Below are 18,634 nucleotides of genomic sequence, written 5' to 3'. Positions count from 1 at the left end.
AAGAGCTTTCAGTTTTTGGATTCGCTGGAGAGCAAAGTGGGTAATGCGATATGTGAGGTATTTTTCTTCAGCCAAAATCTTTGATGGCGAATTTGGGAAAATGTCAAGAAGAGTGGTCATTGGCAGCAAATATCCGGAAAACCTTCATCTCTGGATCGGTTGGGCTCATCCACCCTCCAAACAAAAGAGCCAAACTCGCTGGCTGAGTAACAATCAACATGCGTATTTGTTTTTGCAAATGGTGTATTCAAACCGTTGCCGGTGGCTGGAGCATCTCAGACTTGTCGAGCATGGAAACAAATCTCGCAATCCAACTTGCCCTTGCTGAATAGATAACCGAAATTAATCCATACATTTCTGCCAATATTTGTGCCTTATCTCTCCGAGGTCTTCCTGTCTCTACACCCATTCAGATGCCTTTGAAATGCTGTGAGTGCACCAGACTCTGCCACTAAAGGTGGCAATTCATTCCACACACACAAAAGTTCTGTGTAAAAAACATGTGTCCCTCACATCCCTTTTAAATTTTTCCTCTCTCACATTAAACGTTTGCTATGTAGATTTGAACTCGCGTGTCTTGTGAAGATTTGCTCCCTGACTATTTACTCTGTCTGTCTTCCTCATTATTTTATAAGCTTCTTTGAGGCCATATCTAAGCCCTGAAGCTCCTGGGAATCTGACGAAGCCTGTTCAGTTTCGTTCTCATGTCCAAGCAGTGCAAACCTTGCAAATCCTTGTAAAGGTTTTCTAAACTTACACTTGCAAGAAGTGTGTCCAGCTGCCGCACTTGTTTGACCGCGTGGCCACTCTGGAGCTGCGGGTGGACTCACTGTGGAGCGTCAGCAATTCTGAAGAGTTATGTTACCTCCCAGGTGTTCAGGCCAGGGATGTCGCCCATCGGCTGAAGAGCATTCGAAAAGGGGATCATGAACAGCCAGTTGTCTTGGTGCATACAGGCACCAACGAAAAAAAAACGAGATGAGGACCTGCAGGGAGAATTCAAGGAGCTAGGAGAGAAATTAAAGAGGAGGACCTCAAAAGTAGTAATCTCGGAATTACTGCCGGTGCCATGTGACTATCAGCGTATAAAAGAATACAAAAACGGCACGGTGAACACGTGAGTTGAGGAATGGTGCTGCAGGGCGGGTTTCAGATTTGTTGGATTCTGTGACCAGTTCTGGGGAATGTGGAACTATAAGAAAATTGACGATCGACATCTGAACCAGGCGGGAACGTATGTCCTTTCGGGAGTTTTTGCTACTGCTGTTGGGGAGGTTTTATACTAATGTGACAGGGGGCTGGGAACCACAAGAGTAAACAAGTCGGCAGTGAGGTGGAAACTGGAAACGCTAAGAATCTGGAAGATAGCATTAATAATGGGAAGAGTAGGCAGAGAGCATATGAATGCCAAAGAACTGGTGGCCTGAAATGCATCTACTTTAATGCATGGAATATAGACAGATGAATTTAGGGCTTAGGTTGGTGCCTGGAATATGACATTATTGCGATCACAGAGATTTAGTTGAAGGAAGGGCATGGTTGGCAACCAAATGTTCTAGAATATAGATGCTTCAGACGGGACAGGGAGGGAAATAAAAGGGGAAGGATTTGCATTCCTGGTCAGGGATGATATCATGGCTGTGCGAAAGGAGGACACCATGTAGGGCTTGGGTAGTGAGACACCATGGATGGAGCAGTGAAATAAGAAGGGTGAGGTTAGATTTTTGGGGCTGTATTACAGAGAGCGTGAGGTGTAAGAAAAATAGTTAAACAGATCATGGAAAGACGTAGAGGCAATAATTTATTGTTGATTGGAGATTTCCGTTTTCCCAACATTGACCGGGATACTCTTAGCGTCAGAGGTCTGGATGGAATACCATTTATAAGAAGCCTCCAGGTGAGTTTTCTGGAGCGGCATATCTATAGTCCGACGAGGGAATAGGCCATATTGGAACTGATCTTGGGGAATAAGCCAGGGCTGGTGTTAGCAGTTGCCGTGGGTGATTTCTTTGGGAAGTGTCCAATATTCTGTAAGTTTTAGAATACTCATTGACATAGATGAGAGTGGTCCTGAGGAAAGAGTATGAAACTGGGCCAAAGCCAATTATATCAATATTATGCAGGAGGTCGGAAATTTGGATTGGACACAGCTATTTGTAGGAAAGTCCACAGTACATACGTGTCAGGCTTTCAAACATAGGTTAAATATAGTGCAGGATAGGCATGTCCCGTTGAAGGCAAAGGATTTGAGATTCAATATTCGTGAACTGTTGATGACAGGACAGTGTACGACTCGCCAAGAGGAAAAGGGAAGCATACATAACGTCTCGGCAGCTAACAACATAATGGTCCCTGGAGGAACATGAGAAGAGTAGGACGAGTCTTAAACGAGGAATCAAGGGCGTTAAAAGGGGTCATGAAACAACTTCACGCTAGCACAATTAAGGAGAATCCTAAAGCCTATTATTCATATATAAGAAGCAAGCGGGTAACCAGAGAAAGGATTGGTCCACTAAAGGAAAATTAAAGAAGGCTGCATGTCAAATCTGAGAGAGTGGGTATCATTCTGAATGATTATTTTGCATCAGTGTTCATTGAGGAGAGGAACATGATGAATGTTGAGGCTACAGGAAGACATTTGATTAATCTGGATCATGTTGACATAACTAGGGAAGCTGTGTAGGGCAGGCTAGGAGTAATTAATATGGACAAATCCCCAGAAACGGATGGGATCTATTCCTGGTTCCTCAGTGATGTGAGAGAGGAAATAGCTGGGGCCCTGACAGATATCTTCGTGGCATCCTTCAGCACAGGTGTGGTTCTGGCCGACTGTAACGTTGCTCATATTGTCCCCTGTAAAATAAGGATAGTAGGGATATTCCAGAAAACTACAGAGCAATGGGCCTAACGTCAGTGTTGGGAAAGTTTCTGGAGAAGGTACTGAGGGATAGGATCTATTCATATTTAGAAAATAATGTGCATATCAGTGAGAGGCATAGAGTTTTTCGGGGAAGTGCCCAAGTTGATAGATGAAGGAAAGGCTGTTGATGTCATATACATGCACTACAGTAAGGAGTTAGGTAAGGTTCCCAATGGTAACCAAATACAGAACGTAAAGTGACATGGTGTGCAGGGTGTTCTAGACAGGTGGAGAAAGAATTAGTTGAGCAATAGGAGACAGAGTGGCAGTTGAATGGAGTTTCTGGAAATGGAGTAAGATGACCAGTAGTGCTCCACAGGGGTCAGTGTTGCGGTCACCGTTGTTTGTGATATACTTAAATGATCTGGAAAAGAGCACTGTTGCAATGATCAGAAAGTTTGCAGATGACACGAAGATTTCTGGACTAGCAGAAATTATAAGTGACTATTAAAGAATACAGGAGGATATAGATATACTGAAAAATTGGCGGAAAGGTGGCAGCTGGAGTTCAAAACAGACAAATGTGAGGTGACGCATTTTGGTCAGTCTAATTCTAGATGGGGTTATACAATGAACAGAACAGCTTTGGGGGAAAAAAAGTTGATGGATAGAGAGATCTGTGAGTGCAGGTCCAATATACACTGAAGGTTGCTGCTCAGGTGGATAGAGTGGTCAAGCAGGCATAGAATATGCTTCGCTTCATTGGACGGGGTATTGAATAAAATGGCTGGTAAGTCATGTTAAAATTGAACAATACATTGGTCTGGCCATACTTAGAATACTGTGTAAATTTCTGGTCGCCACATTATCAAAAGGATGTGGACGCTTTGGAGAGGGCGTGTAAAAGGTTCAAGCGGATGTTGCCTCATATGGATGGTGCAATCGAGGAAGAGAGGTTGAGTAGGTTAGGTTTGTTTTCATTAGAAAAAAGGAAAGTTTGAGGGAGACCTTTTTGAGGTTTACAAACTCATGAAGGGTACAGACAGGGTAGATCGAGAAAAGTTTTATTTCCCAGGTTGAAGGATTAAATACCGAGAGCTCACGCTTTCACGGTGAGAGGTAAAAGGTTTAAGAGGGATACACGCAGCAACTACTTGACACAGCGGGTGGTGGATGTCTGGAACACGTTCCGAGCAGAGACGGGAGAGGTAATCACGGTAAATACATTTAAGAGGCGTCTGGACCGATGCATGAGCAGGTGGGGAGCAGAGGGATACAGATGCTTAGGAATTGGGTGACAGGTTTAAACAGTAGATTTGGATCGGCTCAGGCTTGAATGGATGAAGGGCCTGTTCCTTGTCTGTACATTTTTAAAAGTCTTTCTTCTTAAATTACGCCCATTGCATTACAAGATTTGCGAGGTCGAAGTGCAGAAAGTGAATCCATGCTGAAACACTGGTCATAACAAATCTGAGTGCTGGTTTTTGTGCGGTGGCATGGTCGAGCGGTCTAATGTGCTGTTTTTTTTTAAGCTTCAATTTCTATCGAATCGTGGCTTCGAATACCAGCATTGTCAGTGAGCAACTATGTGGAGATGTATGTGAGAGAACTGCGCGTGTGTGGATGCCTTTTAATTTGAGTGTTGCACCTCCTCAGTGTGCTTACCGTCTCGGTGATAAAATCAGCGACTATCTCTGAAAACAACGCAAGTTCCTGCTGTCCGACAGATCCTCATATCCCGTCGATAACTTTGCTTTTGGATATCTGCGTTGCCAGTTTCTGTATCTCAAATGGTCAGCGCAGTTGGCTGAAATGTTGGTGGTTCGAGCCCACCCAGGGAATAAGCCTCAAATATTTCAGCACAAGCATTTACCCCGACCATGTATTGACATTGGAACCGGGAAAACTCATCCATTATTCACCCCAGGTCCGCAGGGAGTGAGACGTTTTCACGCAACAGAATACGACATCACTTTCTCCAAGCTCCCGATGTCAACAGAAAGCGGCCATTGCAGCTTCAATCAGCGACTTTCTGCCAAGCCATGGGAAACAACTCGTGGAAACTCCTTCCTTCGTAACAGCTGGAATGAGCTAAACTTTCACTTGAAATTGGAAAGGGCTTCACGACATTGGAATGTTGCTCCAGTGATATAAATAAAACTTCTGGAACTTGGAACGTGTTATAAATAAAACTTCTGACTTGAAAATAAGAAGTGGTAAAGGTGTTAGGTAGAAAGAACAAAGAAAGTGTTGATGGAGACGACTCTGTCTCGTCAGCAAATGGGAAATGCCCAAAACTGTAAACGGAAATGATTGGGTTTCCTTCGGTAATTTCCCGACTGATTTACTGTCTGCCAGAGAGATTGGAAATCACATCTGCGACATAAAGGTGAGGGTAAAAATATGAAGATATTAAGGTTGAACCTTAAATCCCTGGACAAGTGTGGAATAGATTGTAATGCTTTGAAGGAATAACTGAAGTGAAAGGTGTGAATGATATTTTTGTGATGAGGAAGAATTAACTGGATCCTAACAAATTGCTGATGAATTATGCTCGCAATGTAACAGCAAACTAATCCACAGCGCACCGTGCTTGGTTAGCTCAGTCGGTGCAGTGTGAGATGCTTAATCTGAGGCTTTTGGGTGCAAGCCTCACAATGGGCACTTTCACTGCTTAATACAATTCCGGCTCTTCGTTCCACGTGCAGTATTGCAACCCTTTCGCAGGGGAATGTTCTTGCTGCTTTCATTGACACATCTGTCCGCCTGCTTTTGATCACACATCGGTTTCTGAGTGAACACTGTTTCCATTTTACTGGTGGCGCCAGAGACAACTTTATCAGTGCAGCCGAAAATACAATGAATGATGTCCGTTTGAAAACGTGAGGTTCCAAACCAACCGTGCACCACCCAAAGTGTTCAAATGGACGGAAAGCGAATGGCCACTTGCGAGTGGTCTGACAGAGACGGATCAATGTCACATGGGCCCTGAACCAATTTTCATTGATTCAGATTGTTCTGATGGAATCCGAAGGGTACTCTCCCTCAACGTTTTGCAATTGTTCTTCTTGTGTTTAACGTAATGAACACTATATTGTCAGTAACGAGAGTGGAGGTGCGGCAGGATCGTGAGGTTTCAGTGTGGGACATCGACACAGTAAGTCAAATAACCCCAGAGCACGAGAGAGCTATTTGTTCCAGGATCACTGCCATCTTCTGTTTCTAAACCAACAAATGAAATTACTGGAAACTCTCAACAGGTCTGGTAGCATCTTGGAAATATAAATAGATTTAAGACTTCGGGACTAGTGGCATTTCTTTTCCATGTCCATCTCCACCTGCTTTTGCACACTCTTCATTTTTATTGAATGTCTCCTGACTTCCAACTTTATATTCAGCTTCTCTCTTATTACTTCCTCTCCAACCATTTTCTCAGTCTCCAATTTTGTATCAGAAATGTTCCATCTTTCACATTGCCCAGGACTTCGAACTGAACAAATAACTCTGTTTCTATTTCCTTACATAGCAGATGGCCACAGACTGGAAGGCAGTGTTGTTCCGAAAACTCATCCATGATTTACCCCGAGTCCACAGGGAGCAAGACGGTTACACGCAGCAGAATACGACACCATGTCCTCCAATTCCGCCGATGCCAACTGAAAGCGGCCACTGCAGCTTCAATAAGGGCTTCCTGCCAAACCCTGGGACTCAGCTCGTGGAAACTCCTTTCTCATTAAATGCTCTTCCCGTGGGAAAGGAACAAAACTTCCATTTTAAATTGGAAACGGCTTCAGGAGATTGGAAGATTGTTCCTGTTCTTGGAACGTGTTATAAACAAAACTCCTGTCTTGAAAATAAGAAGTGGTAAACGTTTTAGGCAGGAAGAACGAAGAAAATTTGGATTGTGAGGACTCTGTCTCGTCAGCAGATGGGAAATTCCCAACACTGTAAACGGAAATGATTTGGTTTCCTAAGGTAATTTTCCGACTGATTTGCTGTCTGCCAGATTGACTGGAAATCACTTCGTATGAAAATATTCGGGGTGAATCTTTAATGCTGGGACAAGTGTTAAATAGATTGTAATGTTTTGAAGAAATAACAAAAGTGAAAGATGTGAATTATGTTCTTTGTGATTGGGAGGAATGAGCTGGATCTTTGCAAATTGCTGTGCCAGGTAAATTATGCTCAGAATGAAATAGCCAACTAATTCGTCGTGTGCCAAGCCTGGATATCTCAGTTCGATGAAATATGAGGTGTTTAATCAGAGGGTCGTGCGTCCAAGCCCCATAATAGTCGTTTTCACTGTTTAATAGAGTTCCAGCTCTTCGTTCCACATGCAGAATTGCAAACCAACGCTGGTGGAGCATTCTTGTTGCTTTCGTTGACACATATGTCCTACTGCTTTGATCACATGTCGGTTTCTGAGTGAAAACTGTCTGCACTTTACTGGAACCGCCAGAGACAACTTTATCAGTGCAGCTGAAAATACTATGAATGATGTCCATTTCAAAACGTGAGATTCCACTACATCCGTGCACCAACCAAAGTGTTCAAAGACACAGAAAGCGAATGGCCATTTGTTCGTGGTCTGACAGAGACGGCTTAATGTCTCATGGGTCCTGAACAACAATTAACTGATTCAGAATGTGCTGATGGAACGGAACGGAGCTCTCCCTGAACGTTTTGCAATTGTTCTTGTTGTGTGCTCATGTAAGTTTATGTATGAACAGTTTATTGCCAGTAACGAGGGAGGGGGTGGGGAAGGATTCTGAGGTTTCAGTGTGGGACAAACGTGATCTGATTGAACGGGTAATTCAAATATTCCTAGAACATGGGAGAGCTGATTGGTCCAGGATCACTCCCATCTTCTGTTTCAGAATCAACAAATGAAATTGCTTTTTGACGTGGTCAGTAAACCTTACTCTGTATATTCCCGCACATTCAAGCTGGCGAAAGGGAATATAAGTCCAATTAATTGCCATCTACGCTTTTATTCGATATATATTCTTCCTTGCTCTAAATATGCAGGGATGTTTCCAGCACTGATGGACACCATTTCTAAGAGTGCATGCCGCGAGCCCTGATATTTTCTGGAGAGTAGCAGTATCAGTTTGTGCGAAAGTGGCCCAGTACCAAGCTTAGAAGAAACATTGTCGTTCCCTCTTTACGGACGACAGTCTTTCATATCATGATTGACGGGGCTTTATTGCATACTCATCAGCAAGCCTTGTTTTGAATTTACTCGCCCAATACTACTGTAGCGGTGGAAAGAATATAATTCCGAATACCTGCTGCGTGAATTTCATTTTCAAATTTCTATTTGCAGTGGTCCTTCATTTGTGGCGATGTTTAAATCACTGCTGGCCATCCTGTTTAAGAGTGCAGTTACGTATGTTCCTCTGTCTTGGCGCTGCAGGGAATATTGACTGTGCCTTTTCAGCCAATATTTCCTGGATATTTCAACATGGTATTCTTTATTTTTTCATTCATGTCCACTTTAAGGACACAGTTACCGGGCAATGATCCTTTCTGTAACAACAGTACCGCATTTGCTTTACATGCGAAGGTGTCCCGGATCAGTAACAAGGAGAGCATTCATTTCCTTCTATCACAGGGAACACTGGATTCATGATGTTAGTCTCTGTCAAATGCATCCGAAAATATGCTCTGAAAGCTTCATTTGAATTCTGTCTGGCGTTTCTCAACGTGTGTCAACCAAAACCAGAAATCCTCAATCATAGTTTGGAGCAGTTCACATATTCGAGTTTGGAAGCAGCAGACACGGATACAGTTCATTCAGAATGAAAAGATTTACAGGCACAGATGAACTATCGACTCTTGTTCTCTTGCTGTTACTAATATTACCGTGTGGCCTGAAGTCTAAGCCATGTTGTAACTGAAAATGAGGAAATCACAGACAGGCTGCCGAATGACAGTATGTATTTTGTTTTCTTGTTCTCGCAGAGTTCCAGGAAAGTATGACAGCTAGGGAGAGGAATGCAAGTCACGTGCAGCTCTGGTGAAACACCTTCTGTCTGATTCAGTCATCAACAAGAAACGTGAATGTGACTAAAGCGGGAAACCTTTTCACAATCGAACAAAGAGCAATCACGAACAGTGACCACCTCTTTGTCATCTCAGATCGCCTTTGACCTTCCCTGAATATGTGTAGGAACTAATTTTTGCACACCTCAAAGTGAGAACTGTTTTATTTACCGACAATAAGTGAGTCACATGTCCTTGATTCCCACATATGTTTCCAACTCAGCTTGCAACCAGGTGGCAGTTGCTCTTGGCTCTGCTGGATAATGCACTATTATGGAGAAATAAAATGAAAGTTGGAACTCTTATTGGCTCTGGGTTTCGAATACTCTTGCTACTTGTTCTGCCATTCTCGGATTCCAATGCTAAACCAGTTTTTCAGTTCATCTGAGCAGCAGGAGAGTCGGCGTTTCTGGCAGGAGCAGAATTCATCATCTCCAGTGATCACTTTATCTGAGGAGAGAGAATGAGCAAAGTTTCACACAGCGACTAATCGGAATTGCATTCCGTTTCAGCATGGCAGCAGATATGGGCTAGCAAATTCAAAGCCATATTTGCTGATGAGAACAACAAGCACGACCGCTCAGATAGAGCAATTCCTTCCCACTGCTTATTCTGCAGAACTGGTGCAGTTGCTGTAAGTATGCTGCAGGTTATCATCAGGTACATGCTCTTGGGTTTCCGGTTTTGGCCTCTGTGCTCGCGTGGCTGAGCAAGCTGAGACTCTGATTTCAGATTCCACTTCTTAACAAGGCTTGTGTTTGTATCCCTGCGCGGCCACGTGTGCTAATGGATTAAGCTGGCAACGTTTTGCAGGGATGAGCTTTGTTAAAGTTGAACAGAAAAACAAAAACAGTCATTTCTTCGAACCCGGCTGTGATGTGGCACAGCAGAAAACAACCAACATGTCAGTGCCCACGCTGGTTTCCCCTTCTGCTGCAGTTGTCACGTTCCCCTCCAGGTGAAAGGCCACCATCATAATATGCGAATCAAAAACAGGCTGCGCGAATCTTTCATATTCCAGACAATTTGCATTTTTCACCGTTTCTCTGAAAGTGAATGGAGATATATCTTTCCCTGTTGATGTGAAAATAGGTTCTACATTAAATCTGCTCGCAGTTTTCTGTTGTGATTGCGAAAAGGAGGGAAATTGCGATATGAAACTTGGTTACTTTTCCCTTAATTTCCTTAATTTCTGTCCTGATGAGAGAGGCTGGTGATTGGTACTCTCGATCTGGTGGAGACATCAGCCCAATTGTTCACCTCATCTAATCGAGACTGTAATTGGTAATCTTCACTTTTCATGGTTCATTGTTAGTCAGTTCTGATTCATGTTACTTGAGCACTTTCCTGGAAGTATTGGTGCTCTAAGGCGCCAGTACGTTGTAAGCACCATTTGGAATTGCGTCACTGCAATTTGTGTGAGCAGCTCATGACCCAGACGACTCGCTCTGCCTCACAGACAGCATTCATGAGTCCGTGCGTCTGAAAATATGTTCTCTTTGTCAGTTCTGCTTCTGTTCATGAGTTGTCAGTTTTTGGTTTCGCTGGAGACACACACACAGACAAAGACCCACATGCACACATATGTTTTGTGTGGTGAATTTTTTTGGTACTTTCAGAGTTACATTGCACTTTGCTCAGAAACCACATACATTCATGTAGAACTCTGAGCTCAAAAACTGCATGAAATCATGTAAAACTCTGTTATCTCACTTTTTGGATTGGAATCAATCTAAACATCAGGTCATAGACAGAGAACACAGGGGGCTAACACCTTCAACATATTGTCTAGCTATTACCATTGTTAACAGCTAACCCGAGAATGCAACTTTAAAAAAATGGTTTTGTGATTTACACATAGAATACAGTAATAGTTTCACTTCTTTCAACAGATGAATGGCTTAACAGACAATCAATTCTTCAATGTATAATTTCAGTTACATAACACTGCAAATTTTTGCTATAAATTCTGTGTTACGATCGAGCCGTCCACCTGATGAAGGATCATCGCTCCGAAAGCTAGTGTGCTTGCAATTAAACCTGTTGGACTATAACCTGGTGTTGTGTGATTTTTGACTTGTACACCCCAGTCCAACACCGGCATCTCCGAATCACAACTTATTCCCCTCAGCTTGTAAGTGTTCCCTTAGAATCTGCAGCTTTTGGAAACGTATTACTGGGACAAAGTCATTGCTCAATGTGATGGGATGCACCATCAATCCCTAATTACTCGAGAGATTGAGATTTTGAGTTACTCCGCAGAACCCTGGATGTCCTCAGTAGCGGGGTACAGGCATGATGGCATGAGACAAGGATTTAGACGTAGTGACATTGAAGAAACAGCGAAATATTTTCAACTGGGAAACGCGAGAACCTTTGAGGGGTAATTGCGGTGATAGCTTTCACTTGTATTTGCTGCCATTGTCCTTTCAGACAGATGCTGATCGATCAGTGAATTGTTCTGGCAGGATCCGTGTGTGTTTTCTGCGTGCAACCAGGATTTAGTTTTCATTCGGATAATTCACAAGAAGAGAATTAAATCTTCATTTCCTGACTGGGAATGAAAGCCTGTTCTGGGCATTGCAAACTCAGACACGTTTGCAGGAATGTCCATTGATACTGCAGTAGCCTTTGTGACCTGTACAAACTCTAGTGCCTGCTCTTCACGTCCTGGATAATCGTCTTCGTCAGCAGTGTTTCTCTCTCCAAGTCTCCAAATCGGTTCATATTATCACCCTTGGTTTCAATGTGAAGAAGGCAATGCTGTGATAATCTGATGTTGTTCAGCAGATATACTGCAGCAAGTTAAGTAAAGACTGATGCTAACACGAGCTCGTTTTGAGCTGCGCTGATGTGTTGGCAGCAAGAAAGGCACCGTTCAACTCGCCTCATTCCGGATGACGGGCCCGAAATGACCAGTGGGTTCTCGCTGAATTAGTTCAGGCTCTGGAAGGTAAAAAACTTCAAGTATGAAAGTACAGTGAAAGGAAATGTTTCACAGAGTGGGGCATTCCAAGTGAAACAGTGGTGGTGATTATGTTTGCTGATTTTTCACCTTGTGAATGCTGTTTCCCTGATGTGGACGTTTACATTACCTATATACAAACTGTCACAGCCAGACCTGGTCTTTGGGTCAGTGACGGAATTGGTAACACGCCTGATGTCGAATTAGGGGATTATCGGTTCGCATTTAAAATCACGAGGAGGCAGCGTGCTAGTTCATTCCTGTTGTCTGTCAGGAACGGAAGGGTTTGGGTTTTCGAATTTACAGTTTCTTTCGTCCAATTCAAATTCTAGCTCAGATCAACGTCGCTCATTGTCTATAGAACTGGCTTTGGTTTAAACAAAAGCTGCCTTTTGGCGGTTGAACTTGCATGTTGGAGCGGACATCTGAAGTGAAGCTCAAGGAGCTGGTCAAATCCTGAGAACTCTGCCACTCTTGAGGAATGCGTCTGTGTGTCTCTTTCTGTGGGAGACACGACGTGGGTAATAACACAGTGTGACTATGTCAAACTTCAATCCATTTGTTGTGTCATCTCAGATCAAAGCGAGAACCTCACTGCCATTTGCACTGGAAACATCAGAACACATAAGGTTATGGACCAAAGCTGGAAACTGGGAATAGAATAGATGAATGTCTTTAAACCAGACTGCTCCATGGGCCAAATGGGATTTTCCATTCTGCAAAACTTGAAGACGAGTAGAAACCAATCTGCAGTGAAACTGATCAGAAATGAAATTGAAAATCCATTTCATTGAGAATAAGTGCAAGAGCGTCTGTCTTCATTCCGTGTATTCTTGTAGTTAGGATTTGGAACTCTAACCGCAATAGTGTTGGTTTTATACTCGGACAGGGAATGCATGTTTTATTGTGCAAATATATCGTGGTACCAGTATTTCTTACCACTGGTCCGAACCTGGTAATGCAGGTTATCAAATATCAAAAAGATACAGGTTTTGGAAATATGAACTAAAACCGAGAATTGACAGAGAAACCCGCTACAACTGGCAACTTCTGTGGAGAGAAACAGGTTTTTTTTTTCTTAAGATGGACAGGAAACAGGTTAGTTATAGATTTCTAGGTTATACTGTTGGGAAAATGATAATCTTACCTGTCGAATCAGGATATTTATCAAAATCAGTCTTGAGCTTTCAAACATCGAATTTACAATCTTAAAAGGACTTAATCAGCTATCATGCTACTTTCATTCTCCTGAGCTGGTGGAAGGCTATGTTTTATTGGCTACATTTCCTTTTAGTTCCCGTTATTTAGCAGTCACGCCGGATGGAGAATTGTTTCTTTCAGTGTCTGCCTCATTATGTGTCTTTGTTTTTTCTATATTTGTCTCTCTATCCTCCTGGGCCTTTTTCACATTCTCCGACTGTCTGGCTTTCCATCTCCCTCAATTCCCATTTCTGCTCTTGAAAAAGCCTGACATTCAGAGACAGTTTGAGATTCGAACTGCTGAGAGGCTTTCTGACGCCTAGCTGGAGTCGGTCGAAGTAGTCTCACATTCTCTGTATAATGCGTCTGTCACTTCGATTTGAGGCAAGGAGACATTTCTTCCTCAAAATCTAAAGACCCTTTGGAAGTTAAAGTTGATTTCCTTATCCAACAGAAAAAGAAAGTAATTACATGATAGCTGGAGAAGAATAACGATGCATTTACTGTTGGTGTACAACGAATGAATGGTGACAGCAGAGAATGAGGGTGATCATGTCGTGGTGTCAGTGCCATTACCACAACATTTCCCGGGAATGCTGCAGTGTCTCCTGCCTCACCACTTAATGACCACAAAACTGGGAATGAAGGCATGAGAATAAGAGGATGAGAAGCAGACGTGCTTGGGGAACTGCGGGAAGAATCTCCAGGTTAAAATAGTAGTTGAAAAGAGCAACATACACTACTGGATTTAAACCAGGAAAATGAAGCCAGAATGCGAAATCAGAATGTCCAGCAATTCAAACAGGAAACTTGAGATAAATAAGGATCTTTCAATACAATGAGCAGGCACCAGTGTAATGGGAGCTGCTTTCACCAGCTAAGCCATGGCGCCACGTTAAAAGTCAGATTTCTCGTCCATATGTGCAATGCCTGAACCACTTGATCACAGGAATTCGAAAACGCGTTTTCTGTATTAATGTTGCTCAGTATGAATGGCAATCAACCTCTGCTTGTGCAAAAATAGACGTTTCAATGCTGAGCATGCCCCACTAAAAAGGCACAGAAAAAGACAGTATCCTCTTGCTTTGGCATCCAACAGATATTTTCGTCTGTTTAAACTGACAGAATAAAGAGGATGTGCTCATCTCCTCTCACGTCCCATTAACCACGTTAATACACACGCAGGGATTTTCAAACCAAGATGATCAGGCTCATTGTTGTGAATTGACAGCAGTGATGTGTGAGTCATTGCGAACAGTGAGCAATAAATGCTGAACCAATAGCACTGACACTGAGCCTTGCACCATCAGCTCCACACTCACATCTTGTGTTATGTCTCCTAGGCATCAGTGCATTTTACATTAATTATTCTACCCTGCACCTCTCCTCAAGTTATTCCCGACCGCTTGCAGTGTCGAATTAGAACATGCAATTATTAGAAATGCATTTCTGGGACACAGTTGTCTTTCAATGAGATAAGATTCACTGCCCATCCCTAATTATCCCAAAGATGTAGGGGACGAGTTTCTTTTGTTAACTCCTCAAATCCTTAGTATGGAGGTACTGACAAGAAACCGCTAGTGATGGAGTTCCTGGATTGCGGAGAGCAGACAGACCCCAAACTGCTAACGTAACTCAGCCAGGGAAGAGCAGATGGACCCCACTCTGTCAATGTAACTCAATCAGGGGACAGAAGTCTGACATCACACGATCAATGTAACTCAACGAGGAAATTATGGCCTGACCGCACTCTGTTAATGTAACTCACCCAGGGAAGAGTAGACTGACGCCACTCTGTCAATGTTAGTCATCCAGGGAAGAGCAGACAGACCCAACACTTTATATGTAACTCACGCAGCAAATGGCAGACTGATACCACTCAGTCAGAAAAAATTATCCAAGAAAGAGCAGACTGATGCCACTCTGTCAACGTAACTCACTCAGAGAAGAGCAGGCTGTACCCATTCTGTCTCTGTCACTCATCCAGGAAAGAGCCGGCTGATCTGATTCTGTCAACGAAACACAAGCAGGGAGACGAGCCTGACCCCACTCTGTCAAATAACTCACTCAGAGAAGAGAAGACTTATTCTATTCTGTCTATGTGAATCATCCAGTGAAGACAGTAATGAAACAATACTTGCTGTTAAACTCAGACACAGAAGAGCAGACTGTCACGACTCTGAGAAAGTAACACGCCCGCGGAGGAGCAGACTGACACCACTCTCTTAATGTAGCTCACCCAGGGAAGAACAGACTGAGTGCACTCTGTGATATTCCTCACTCAGAAAGGAGCAGACTGACCCCATTCTGTTAATATGACTCTCCCAGCGAAGAGCAGATGAAGCCCAATCTGTCAATGAGACTCAATAAGGGAAGAGCACTCTGACCTCATGCAATCATTTTAACACAATTAGGAAATTGCAGACTGACCCCATTCTGTCAATGCAACTCACCCAAGAAAGAGCAGACTGACGCCACTCTTTTAATGCAACTCACCCAGGGAAGAGCAGACTGATCCCACACTGTCCAAATAACTCACTCCGTGAAAAGCAGACTGACGCCACTCTTTCAATGTAACTCGCACAGGAAAGAGTAAACTGATGCCACTCTGTCAATGGAACTGACTGAAGGTTGAGCAAACTGACGCCACTCAGTCAGTGTTACTCACCGAGGGAAGGGCAGACTGACCCCACACTCTCAGCGTAACTCAGCAGACTCATCCCATACAGTGAATATAAGTCATTCAGTGAAGTTTAGTCTGACCCCACTCAATAAATGTAATTCACTCAGGGAAGAGCAGACTGATCCCATTCTGTCTATGGCACTCACCCAATGAATGAACACTAACCCCACTCTACCAATGTAACTCGCCAGAGAAGAGCAGACGGAAGCCAGACTGTCAACATAAATTATCGAGGGAAGAGAATACTGACCCCGCTCTTTCTGTTTCACTCAGGCAGGGAAGAGCAGACTGTCACCACTCTGTGAAAGAAATTCGCCCAGCGAAGGGCAGACTGACCCTAATGTATCTGCGTGACTGACACAGGTAAGAGCAACTAATCCAAATCTGTCAATGTATCTCCCGCAGGGAAGCATACCCTGACCCCTCTCTGTCCATGTAGCTCACCCAGGAAACAGCAGACTAACCCCATTCTGTCTATTTAACTTCACAAAAATCCTCTGAATTACGTCCTATCCAGACACTCTCCACATCACTGTCTCTGTAACCGTGTGCGTTCAATGGCGAATCCAAATACCCTGCAAATGTTTAGAATGTGGCAGCAAACCAGAGCTACCACACAGTAATTGGGCGAATGTGCAAACTTCCATCAGGCAGTCACCGAAACCTGGAATGGAAACCAAACCCGACAGCAGTCGTGATTATAAAATGGCAGAACAGAAACCCAGCAAAAAGAATTGTGTCCCTGTGTGTTGCAACGATTCTGAGTATTAAGCCCCCCTCACTGTAGTTAATTTCCATTTTCATCACTGGCAACCTTCTTCAAAGCAAAGCACGTACTTGCTTTTTTCAGATTTCTGATCATCCCGCTTGTTACCTAATCATATTTCTCACTTTACAAACTACGTCATCACAGGTTGACAACTGCAGAATGAGCTTTGTTCCGTTCTCCACTAATGTTGAGAGTAGTAATACGGCATATTCGAGTAGGACTTGATGCGCTTGCGGGTGGTGTATTCGCGACATTATGGCTTTTCTGTTCGTTTTCGGTCTACTATTTCGAGTTCATTGCACAGACTTCTGAAGAAGACTTTTTGGAGTCGAAATGGTAACTGTGTTTTCTCTCGGAAAACAGACGTAGCTTTATTTCTGTTCTCTTATAAATTGATCTTCTTCTGATCTTTGCAAGTGAAATAGGGTGCATTGCTATTGCTCGGTTTTAGTTTCAAAATCAAGAGAAACATGAAGGAGACAATATCAAAGAACACAAAGTTCTGAGTTGTTAAGATATTTTTTTGCAGCAACGGTGGACATGAAGGTCAAATTAAGATAACGGTTCAAGAACATTTAGTCTGGAAGTGGTATGTAACTTTTGTTCCAAATATATGTTTCCGTTCTTCCAATACATCTTTTTGACTCCCAGAAAACATTGATTGTTTTCTGTATTCACTTTGTTTCGCGATATCTGTCTTCTGGTTGACCAGGGACAACTTGAATTTGCGTCTGCATTGAATAAGATTTCGTTCTTTCTTTCGAGAAGCAAACCTATGCATTATGTAACATTTATCATGCTGATGGCTAAGAAGTTCAAAATGAATTACGGTTAATGGATCGTGAGCAAGAATGAAGTGATCCACTTGCGAACCCATGTCACCACGCCCTATTCCTACATCGGGCCTGAACGTCCATTGGCAGAGTCTGCAGAAAGGAAATGTCTAAGTGAACTCGACCTGTGTTCAGTTTGATTTGATACCAATGGTAGTGCTGTTTTGGTGCAGAAATGTGTCAACATCTCTGACGTTAGAGTCAAAATTTAAGTCACATCTACTCCATGGAGTGTCTTCTCATATCGGAACATGCTGGCATGAAAAGATCTAGTTCTGATAGCAAAGGTTTTTTCATTAAACTGGGAGTTTGTGTCACGAAGCAATTCAGACAGCCAAGATGAATAATTGGCACTTGGTTCTTCAAGCTGAACTCTCCACACCAACTGCTCCAACGGAGGTCGTGGATAAGATCCCCATCGATTATTTTGGTCAATTTTAGTCTCAGCAACAACCTATTGTTCTGAACAATGCTACCCCACAAGCAGAGGGCTAAGTCTGATTTTCATCGTTAATTTTCAATTTCAGTTCTTAATGCACAGTTTCTTACGAATGTGGCTAGCAGAAGACCGTTAACATTCCATTTCTAATATTTCCTGAAAATTCTACTCCACTGATATCGCCTTGCCTTATCACACCTCAAGCCAGGAACCTGGACCAGTCGAGTTCCTTTCCACACATGGAGTTGCTTTTTCTAATTCATTGACTGCTGATATAATAGATTATTGGCCTTGAGAGTCAGCTGTAAATTAGGTTGAAATTTCTCAGCTTGACTTTCAACTGATCCTGAAAACAAATTCATCACCTGCAGGTAAATGTATTGCATTGCTTCTTGTTTTGCAAAGCTCAAGCTCCATGAAATCCAAATTCTGCAAATGAATTAATGACTTTTAAACGATTCAACGCTGTGAGCAGGATTCGAACTTGCGCAGGGAGACCCCATTGGGTTTCAAATCCAACGCCTTAACCTCTCGGCCATCACAGCTACAACCAGACTGCCAATTTCCATAGTAAAAGAACTGAATTCATGAAATACGTAATTTGTTTGAATAACAAATTATCAAGACCCAAAGATATCGCCAAATCCTTTGCAGAGACCCAGACGAACGTTACCTTAGCAGATTGACAGGCTTTCACCGCAACCTAGATCCTGACACAGCTGAAGTTGAGGGAATAATTCTTCGTCGAATTATATAGTCACGGATGTACATCACACGAACGAGGATCATTGTCTCACTGCGTCCGATCGATTTTGACTCAATTGCTCATCATCTGGTGCC

At 43.0% G+C, this 18,634-nt stretch overlaps 1 non-coding gene across 1 annotated transcript; it reads right to left on the bottom strand.

The window, feature by feature from the left end:
* Positions 1-18,257: 18,257 nt before the first annotated feature.
* On the bottom strand, positions 18,258-18,339 carry trnas-uga (transfer RNA serine (anticodon UGA)). The gene has a single exon. It is a non-coding gene; the product is annotated as a tRNA-Ser (tRNA).
* Positions 18,340-18,634: the final 295 nt, after the last annotated feature.

The sequence above is a fragment of the Chiloscyllium punctatum genome, chromosome 27, assembly GCF_047496795.1.
Source record: "Chiloscyllium punctatum isolate Juve2018m chromosome 27, sChiPun1.3, whole genome shotgun sequence".
NCBI lineage: Eukaryota > Metazoa > Chordata > Chondrichthyes > Orectolobiformes > Hemiscylliidae > Chiloscyllium > Chiloscyllium punctatum.
Note: the sequence above shows the minus strand (reverse complement) of the source record. Positions and strands in the feature narration are given on the sequence as shown.